This window comes from Equus quagga, chromosome 17, assembly GCF_021613505.1.
Source record: "Equus quagga isolate Etosha38 chromosome 17, UCLA_HA_Equagga_1.0, whole genome shotgun sequence".
Classification (NCBI taxonomy): Eukaryota; Metazoa; Chordata; class Mammalia; order Perissodactyla; family Equidae; genus Equus; species Equus quagga.
Window position 1 is genome coordinate 20,075,982 of NC_060283.1, and position 10,652 is coordinate 20,086,633.

Consider the following 10,652-nt stretch of genomic DNA (forward strand, 5'->3'; position numbering starts at 1 on the left):
CATATCCTGCTACTGTCTATCTCATTTATCATTTTTTTTCTTTTCTCCTGCCTTCTTTCCCTTTTGCAGGGGTGTTAAGATAGTCAGTAGCTCAGCAGATCCTACTAATGTATTTAATGTCATTTATTTTCACCAGCATTCCACTTAGAAAAACGTATCAGAATTGTAGAGACAAGACAAATCAGATGATTGTAAAGTTGAAAGTTCAATCACCATGAACACCACCACCAAAAACTCCTATATATTATGCTTTAAGAAAAACACAATCATTCTAAAGATTTTAATTCTATTGCTTTTCAGTTCAATGTGTAGGTTTGGATACAGAGACCTAAAAATCACATAGATCAAAAATGCGGCGAGCTCCACCCTAGCCCAATCCAACATGGTTTGTCCAATTAATTCTAAACATAAGTATATAAAAATATACGTTTTAAAAAATATTTTAAAATGTTGCCTAGATAATTCTTATGTTCCCTCTCCACTGAGCACTTCTGGTTTATATTCTTAATGTTTTAAAGCTTGAATCCTGTTGTCAACCAGTTATGGCTCCCTATTTTCATATAGTTAGTTTTGGGCAGTGATCTAACTCACTTGTGCCACTAAATTAATTTAATTCATTTAGAAATATGCTCCTTTCTCTGCCACAAACACTACAATCCTCAGGCTCCCCAAACCCTTTCTTTTCAGGCCTGCATCTTTTGTGTTGACAGACATGGTGGATATGACTTGTCTGTATGGCAGATGGTTTAACACTTGGGACAAGTTTCATAACAGTAGACAAGTCGTAGAGATCCCCACTGTCATGACAACTGACGTGAATTCCAGTATCTGTCTTGTACACATTCTTCTATGTCATGATTTTGATAATTGTTAAATAGTACACCATATGTTGGAAGAAAATGCCTTCAGTATGGTAAATTAGTGCACATGATCGTTTATAATTTAGAAGAAAAAACAAAACAAAATAAATCGTGGAGTGAAGGAAAAATATGGATATTTGAAAAAATAGCTATATTTTTCGAAGTCACGTGTGGTCATTCGTTAAACATCTGTCTCCATCTCTGCCTCCATTACTCTGTAAGTTCTTTGAAAAAAGGGGCCATGACCAATTTATCTTCTTCTTTTTCTTCTTTGTTTTTGAGGAAGATTAGCCCTGAGCTAACTTCTGCTGCCAATCCTTCTCTTTTTGCTGAGGAAGATCTGTCTTAAGCTAACATCTGTGCCCATCTTCCTCTGCTTTATATGTGGGACAGCTGCCACAGCACAGCTTGACAAGCAGTGCGTAGGTCCACACCCAGGATCCAAACCAACGAACCCAGGCTGCCAAAGTGGAGCTTGCAAACTTAACCACTGTGCCACAGCTGGGCCGGATCCCTTCTTCTTCTTTTTTAAATCTTAGTGCCCTGCATATTTTGCATCAACGAACAGTTTAAATGTTTGTTGACTGAATGAACAATGCTCACTAGAATGAAGTACGTTTGCTAGAATTAGATATATATTTTACCACAGAAGTTTCCGTAGATCCTATCCAGGCTAGGAAAAGAAATGAGTTTTGTTTAGATTGGCCAACTTTAATTGATTTATAGTGAACACTTGGCACAGAGCATCTGGAAACATTGGAAGACTATCTCTGGCCTGAGAGGGAAAACTTCTGAAATGTGGCCAAACTGGTGCTTTTGTGAGCTCTGAAGTTCCAAACTCTCATTTCACAAGTGAGGAAATGGAGGTCCCTTGGGGTTAAGTGAGTCATCCAAAGTCTCAGAGCCAGTTAGCAAGAGCGCTCTGATGGAAACTCAGCTCTCCTGATTGTCTATATGATACTATTTAATTTATGATATAACATTATTTTCCGTATATTTGTAAAATAAAACGGGTGCATTTGAAGTCTTTGTTTCTCCTCTTGATGACAGCTTCACACTTTCATTTTGAATCCTCAGAATTTAGTCCCCGAGCCAGCCCTGATGGCCTAGCAGTTTAAGCTTTGAGCTTTCCGCTTTGGCATCCCTGTTTGGTTCTCAGGCATGGAACTACACTACTAGTCTGTCAATAGGCATGCTGTGGCGGTGGCTTACATAGAACAACCGGAAGAACTTAGAACTATACACAACTATGTGCTGGGACTTTGCGAGGTTAAAGAAAAAAAAAAGGAGGAAGATTTGCAACCGATATTAGCTTCCCGTGCAAAAAAATAAATAAATACAATAAAATAAATTTAGTCCCAGGGAAATATGAAGACCAACGTGAAAGGAGATTTTAATTTACAAGAGAAAACAATTTTCTGTTTCTTCATAATTCATTCTTTGTTGTTTGTATCTTTCTAGGAATTTATCCATTTCCTCTAGTTATCCAGTTTGTTAATATATAATTGTTCATAGCAGTCTCTTATGGTACTTTTTATTTCTGTGGTTATCAGTTGTAATGCCTTTTATTTCATTTCTGCTTTAATTTATTTGAGCCTGCTCTCACTTTATCTCAGTCTACCCAAGTTTTGTCAATTTTGTTTATCTTTTCAAAAATCAACTCTTAGTTTCTTTGATTTTTTTGCAGTTTCGCTATTCTCTAGTTTGATTATTTCTCCTTTAACTTTATTATTTCCTTCCTTTGGCTAAATTTGAGCTTAGTTTGTATGTCTTTTTCTAGTTCTTTGATACACAAAATTAGGTTGTTTATTTGAGATCTTTCTTTTTTTAGCGTAAAGGTTCTTCCTATACATTTCAGTGAATGAATGAATTTTTTTCAATGAATAGTTGAAATAGTTGTCTGGGTTACTGCATCTTCTTACTTAGATTACGGACTTCTCATAAAGGTTTTTTGGTTTGTGTATGGTTGTTAAATCAGTATTTCTGTAGGGGTAATGATAGCTGGGACTTCCTGTTCTACCATCTTGCTAATGTCACTCCTTTCTATCTCTTTTTTATAATTAGATTCTAGTTTTCTCCCAAGATTCACTTCAAGTGCACCCTCTATTATAAAGAATCCCTTTACTCTTCTAGACATACTTACTGAATACCTCTTCTGTTGTCCCATCCTAGCTTGTTCATGATGCTAATGTAGCCTTTCATCACTTCATGTTGTAATTATTTCTGTGTGAGTCTGCCTCATGCTTAAGAGCTTGAGATACTCTTCACCTTTCACAATGTCTTGTCTGGCAGAGAGAAAAATTTTTTTGGATAAATATTCTCCTTCCCAATTGGATTTACTATGCCATTTTACGAGTTGACTTTTAAGTATGAAAGGAAATCCCATTGCAGACCCTTATAATAAGCCAGGCTTAAATTATCACAAGGCCAAGATCTCATTTCTTCTACACAAGCCCAAAAGAAAAAGCTAAATGTATTAGAACATGGTCTTTCTAAGAGTGTCATATGATGGCGCAATATTGTGTTAGTGTATAAGTAAACATTACCACTTAGATCTAGTGTCTGTGTGTGTGTGTGTCTATATCAGAAAAGCCTCCTACTTGTCTTAACAGAGCAGCAAGGAAGAAACAGGTCCTTGTAAAGCAAATCATGCAGAATAGTAGAAGTCTGGAATAACACATGCAGATTCACCTGCAAGCCTGACTGGTTAGAGAAAACGATTGGTGATTATAACGCAAGGTTGTAGTGGACCAACCTCTGAGCCAAATTGCCTATGTACTCTTGCAATAAGAGGGCTATGTTAATGGAAAATACTGTGTTACCAGACTGAAGGAAAGATGAGCCATCACACCAAAATATGTTTATATACCAAAGTTACTCAAGCATGTTGATAATACCTCTGAGTTGCAGAAAATATTATTACTTTTACTGATAGCAAGTTAGATCTTATTTGATTACTGACAATCAAAATATACTTTTTCCCCCATCATCTTCATCTAGGGATAGTCAATTGGGAGACAAGCTTGGAGGTGCAGTAGCAAACGGGAGAACACAGGAGAAAACCCACACGGGAGGAAGAAAACACAGAAGCATCCTAGATCACTACCCAGATCATTGAACCATGACATCAACATCGCTCACCTACTTTTGGACTTATCACGTGGGCAGAAGAGACTTTATTGTCCAAGGGTGCAGTGCCCATGGCCTCTAAACCAGATATATTCTGTCAAAGACTCTTTTTAGATTAGAACTTAGAAAATCATAACATACATTTTGGGCTCTTTCAGATTTTATTTTACTCAAATCCCAAGCACTTTCCTTTTGATATGAAAATATTGTGTTTCCGTCATTGTAAGAGAATTCAGTGACCATGCATAATGGAAAAAGTGGGTCAGCTGGTTGCGTTTTATAAAGCAATAGCACCTCCAAGGCTTCAAAATGTTTGCTTTATAAACTAACCCTCAGCCTGTCACTTACAATTTCCGTTTTCATTATAAATAAGCAGCAAAATGTGCAGACTGTCTGTTTTGCAGTAAAACACAGCTGTTTCCATTTGCTCTCCCATCAGTTTCATTTTCACATCATTCTGCAGTGGAATTGAATTGAATCATTTCATCTCTAGGACAAGGAGTATTCTGCAGCTCAGTAGCAGGCGGCCCCTAATCCTTAATTTCACTTCCTTCTGTGTTTCCCAATAGCCTAGAATTGGGACTTCAGTTTCCAACTGTGGCATTTGTAATATGGGATTTGGTGGCCTTGGATACAAATAAACACCTGACCCCACCTTACTCCTGCAGAAAATTAGAAGAATCTTTCTTAAACTCTGAGTATCAAAATGTAGTAAGATTTTTTCAATTCCAGGGAATTTTAGAAAGAAGTGTGAGTTTCCATGACTAGGAAAGAATGTGGCTTGTAGTGTATTTCATAAAGCAGGAAAGATAAAGATGAAGTGTGAATTGTGTTTCTATCACAATAAGAGAAGACCTGGTTATTAATACTTAACAATAACTGTCATGTTCATAGTGTACATTTTTCAAATATTGACAACACACAATATCATTTAACTTTTTCAACTATATTGATTATTATTAACATTTTATTATGAATAATGAAAGTGAAGATTATAAAGATTATTAATATTAGCTCAAAGTAACAGGGTCTGGAGCATAGAACATGCTTTTTTGAAAGAATAAAAAATAGAGGCATCAATTAATAAGTTTTGGAGCTAGAATTCCAATCCATGTACAGTGAGTGCTCCTTTGCCAAAGAGCACAGTTTCTTACCCCATGTTTACATCTCTAATTTTTAGAGCTAGGCTCTGCTCTATAAAAGTTGGTTATGCTGTGTGAGCTCTTGTCTACCTCCTGTGCTATTCCTTTGCTCTGTGTTGGTGTTCACACTGACAGTGTGGATTGCTCTAGCATTCTCAGGTGAAGTCCCACCGACATGTGTGGGTCCTGTCACTTACTCATGGATTACTCATGGATGTCCTTGATCTTACACTTGGCAAAAGGCCCCTAAGGGACATGAATTCTCAGGGGTTGGCAGATAGTTGCAGCGCAAGGCCGTGTGACATGAATCCCACTCCCAGGGAAACTGATAATTGTGTGAGAGCTCTGGGAACAGTAGGATTCCCCTGGTTTACAAATTGGACAGATGGCTATGGAGGATTTTGATTTTATTACCTCTTGGGATTATTAAATATTGCTGTACAGGGAATACTTTAGCATTCTTACGCAGCCCCACTTAGGCAAAGAACTTTTGTTTGGCCAATTTTCTTGCTCAGAAACCATTGCTTTTGGTTCACTCCGCCATCTTTCTCCCTGTCCTCCCTTTGCTTCTCATCCACTGTATTCCTCACACAGAAGTTTTATTAAACTTTTTAATTTTTTGTTACAGTAACAAAGTCATGTTAAAAAAAGGCCAATTGCCCATTAAAACCAGCATGCATGTAATAATCAACAGAAAATTTGGAACCTCCATTTTGATATTAGAGCATGCAAAAACTTCCTAAAGTTGGAAAGAAGATCCACGTTTGTAATCTTTCTCAGAGAAAATCAAAATCTCTTCCTTCACACCAATAAATGTGCCAAATGATACCTTCTAATATAGCAAATAAATTGAATTTTTCTAAAAGTTTAACATTCTTATCTTACTAAGCTAGTTGCAACTACTGTTTTACAGGATTTTTTTAAAACAGACTTTATTTTTTAGAGCAGTTTTAGATGCAGAGTAAAACTGAATGGAAAGTACAGAGAGTTTCCATACATCCCTTGTCCCCACACACACAGCCTCCATCACTGTCAGCATCCTGCACCAGAGTGGTACACTCATTACAATCAATGAACCTACATTCTCTATTCATTATCACTCAAAGTCCACAGTTTATAGATTAGTGTTCCCTCTTAGTGGTGTACATTCTATGAGTTTTGACAAATGTATAATGACACGTGCCACCATTACAATATCATACAGAAGAGTTTCACTGTCCTAAAAATTCTCCGTGCTCCACCTATGCATCCCTGCCTCCCTCCAAATCCAGTCAAGCACTGATCTTTTTACTATCTCCATAGTTTTGACTTTTCTAAAATTTCATGTAGTTGGAATCATACAGTATATATCCTTCTCAGATTGGCCTCTTTTACTTTGTGACATGCATTAAAGGTTCCCAATGTCTTTTCTTGGCTTAAAAGCTCATTGCTTTTTAGCACTGAATAGTATTCCATTGTTTGAATGTACCACAGTTTATTTATCCACTCACCTAATGAAGGATATCCTGGTGGAGTCTGAGTTTTGGCAATTATCAACAAAAATGCTGTAAACATTTGTGTGTAGGTTTTGGTGTGGAAATAAGTTTTCAGCTCATCTGGGTAAATACCAAGGAGGGTGATTGCTGGACTGTTTGGTAAGAGTGTTTTTCTTTTTGTAGGAAACTGTCAAACTGTCTTCTAAAATGGCTGTACTATTTTGCTTTCCAACCAGCGATGAAGGAGCACTCCCATTGCTCAGCATCCACATCTGCATTTGGTGTTGTCAGTGTTTTGTATTTTGGCCATTTTACTAGGAGTGTAGTTGTAGCTCATTGTTGTTTTAATTTTCAATCCCTTAATGACACATGATGTGGAATAACTTTTCATATGCTTATTTACCATCAGCATACCTTTTTTGGTGAGACGTCTGTTCAGATTTTCAGCCCAGTTTTTAAATTGAGTTTTTTGTTTTCTTATTGTTAACAATTCTACAAATATTTTGGATACCAGTCCTTTACTAGATATATCTCTTGAAAATATTTTTTCCCTATCTGTGGCTTGTCTTCTCATTCTCATATATTTAGGTCTATGATTCATTTTGACTTAATTTTATGAAAGGTGTAAAATCCATGCCCAGAGTCATTCTTTTGCCTGTGGATGTCCAGTTGTTCCACTGCCACCTGTTGAAGACATTATCTTTCTCCCATTGTATTGCCTGTGCTCCTTTGTTAAAGATCAGTTGACTATATCATATAGGTCTGTTTCTAGACTCTTTATTCTGTTCCATTCATCCTTTTCCAGGAATTTCATGCTTATCTCATGCCATGCTAATAGAAAATATATAAGATAGCTATTATTACACTCATTTTGTAGATAAGAAAACTTGGGTTTCTAGAGGATAATTACTTTGCCCAGAATCTGGCCAAATTATGTTCAAATTCAGCTTTGTGTTGCTCTGTAGCTTCTGCTCATCCCACTGAACAAAATGTAAAATGGATCCAGGAGAGTTTGGGTAGAGTACATAAAAAAGGATGACTAGAATGAATTCAACATTATTTACTACCAAGGGCGGTTGGGATTCCTTCTATTCTTATTCTCTTGTACTCTTTATGCTTTCTTATTTTAAATCTTTCTCTGGGTCTGGATCAATGGAAGGAAGGTTAAAAACTTTAATACATACCCTAAATATTTAAATCGTAGAAGTGGCCATACCTGAAATTACTCCGTATTTTGGGCAAAACTTGTGTGAATAACGACTTATTTGCATGTTAACACATTTTCCCACCCTATTGCCTTTGCGTGAGCCTAAATGAAGAGGATACTAATGCTCTTAAGAAATCTCAAAAAGTATAAGACCAGTTATTTGCTTTTATAAAGCTCTTTAAAAACTACAGCATCAGGGGAAAAAGGTAAGTTAGTTAAAAGGAACCCAGTTTGCAAAAAAGGCGCTGCATGTGCTTTCACTTCTGTTCTATTTTTAAGGTATTCAGTGTACATGCCGTCATTGAGGATACTGCTTGACAGATGAATCTGTCACTAAGAAAAAAGATAATCATGTTTTTTAAAACTATCCTAAGAGAAATCAGAAAACTCTTTGCAAGTAATGGGAATTTATCTGAAATAAGATCTAGTAGACACCCATTAATATTTTTGGAGATAAAGTTCTTTATTTCCTTATCCTAAATTGCACAGCAATAGAGGTTTAAAGGACATGCTATTTATTTGCAAATAGTATTTCACCAAATGTGATGGGAGTAATCTGAACAGGAAAAAATAGTGCTAATGGCTTAGAAAGAATGTCAAATGGTAAAACAGCTTTATTATTCACACTCTATCTTATGTGAATTGGAGACTATAATGATTGCAGAGAAATTAAAACATTTAACAATCATTTAATTGGGCATTTAAAATGTTTTTTCCTTCAGCAGATACTAAATTAGCCACTCTTTTGTGCTATTTGCAGGTCTGTTTCAGCATATTCAGAAACAGCACGAGTGAATCAACGACTAAGTACATCAAAATGTAAGTGATTGTTGACTACTGAACTTGAATAGAATATTAATGAATCTTAATTGAAGTCCTTTACTTTCTTCAAATTTTATTCTCCTTAAGTATGATTGTAGTTTGAAAAGTGATTGTAAAATGGTGTACTAGAATTTTGAAGTGATTTTCTCAAGTGTTTCCCACATTATATTTACTCCCCTGTGAAGTAAGTGGATACTTTCCCCTCATTATCAATGTTGAAAATTCCATTTGGAATTTAAAGCAATTTTGATGGCCCTCTTAAAATAAATACACATTCATTTTTTTAAAATGCTTATTCTTTTTCTTTCTTACTCCCTTCTTGTTAATGTGAAGGGGAAAATTCTCAATGAGTCTTCTCTGTTAAAATGCAAAATGTAGATGCAAGTAATCCATAATTAATCTCTAAGTCAAAATGGGGTGAGTTTTTTATGAGCCACGTCTGAGGATTATAGCCTGAGCCCTGCCTTCCCCAAGGGAAGGAAGGGCACCAAAGAAGCAGGGTGTACAGAGTGGTTATATACCATCTTGGAACAAGGAGCATGCATCACATATGCTAGGAATGTCCCTTTTACAATAGTCACAAGATTGCAGATGAGTGGTCACAAGGTAAGCAAAGCAGGTTGGTAATTAATCCTTATTTTCTAGGAAGAGATGCTTATGCTTAAGCAAATGTCCATACGGGGGAAGATACATACCTATCTTTAAGGACATCATTCTTGTCTTTGGGACATAGTAAATGTTTAAAGCAGATGCCCAACAGGCCACATCAGGCCCTTTTGGAAAAACAAGGTCAGGCCTACTTAGTTTTAAACCAAGTTGCTTCCTCATATAATCCAATATATCATATTGCTTTGCATTTATTTATCAAAAGCAAAGTAGTTTTATTATTAAAATCATTCTTAGTAAGCAACAATGATACAATTTTCTGGGTGATCACTATTTTTTCAGGCCTTTTACTAAGCCCCTTTACATGGATTATTTCCTTCATTGCTTGGTTCTACAATTTTCTGAGTCATCTTACCAAGAATGCACTTATGTGAGTGGCTATATAAGGAAACAATAATGACCAAATATTTTGTGAGGATACACTTTATTAAAGATACACTAGATTTTTTCAAATACATTTTTTTTAAAAAGTCTTCAAATGTGAGGATATTTATTACAATAATTTTATTTTCAAATGTCTAGACCCTTTGGAGAAGGAAAAACATTAAAGAAGACATAAGTAATATTAGAGAAGGTATCATGTGTACAATCAAGGTTCCATTTACTCCCCATTACTCTACCTTTGAGCTAAAATATAGATGGTTGGGAGTAAACTAGAGATGGAAATGGAGACTAAGTGGAAGCGGCCTATTTATATCTATCTGCGTATGTATCTTTTTGGCTCTGTTTCTCTAGAGAACCCTGAGGGATTTGAAGGATATGAAACCATCACTCAATATCTAAAATAAAAAGACAAAGTTTATTTTATTGTTCACTGTAATAAAGGAGAGCTCTGCTGGTCAAGCACAGTCTGTCTGAGCGGAGCAGACTATTGATATTATATAAGGACTCAGGGCAGCTTGGTGTTCAAGGAGTGGCAAACTTTACTCCTAGTGGTATAATTAGGTACAATAATTTGTAGAGTTGTGATTACTAGAATGAGACTGTTGTTGCTATTTGGATTCAGAGGCGTATTTTTTAGAGTAGTTCATTGTTGATTGGGTGACTTTCAGAAGTGAGGGGCTGAAACCAATTGGTTAGATGAAAAATGTGTTTGTTGAATAGGTGATATGTTGTCAGAGTTCAACCAGAGAAGCAGAATCAGTATATACATATATATGCACACTATATATACATATCATATATATATACATACCTATCTATCTATCTATCTATCTATATGAATCTATCTATCTACTGATTCAGCTTGGTAAGTGTGAGTCTCTTCCTCTCCCCAGGGAATGCCTAAGCTCTCTTTTAGGAACTTCTAACTGATTAAATCATGCTAACTCAGGATAATCTCTCTAATTTA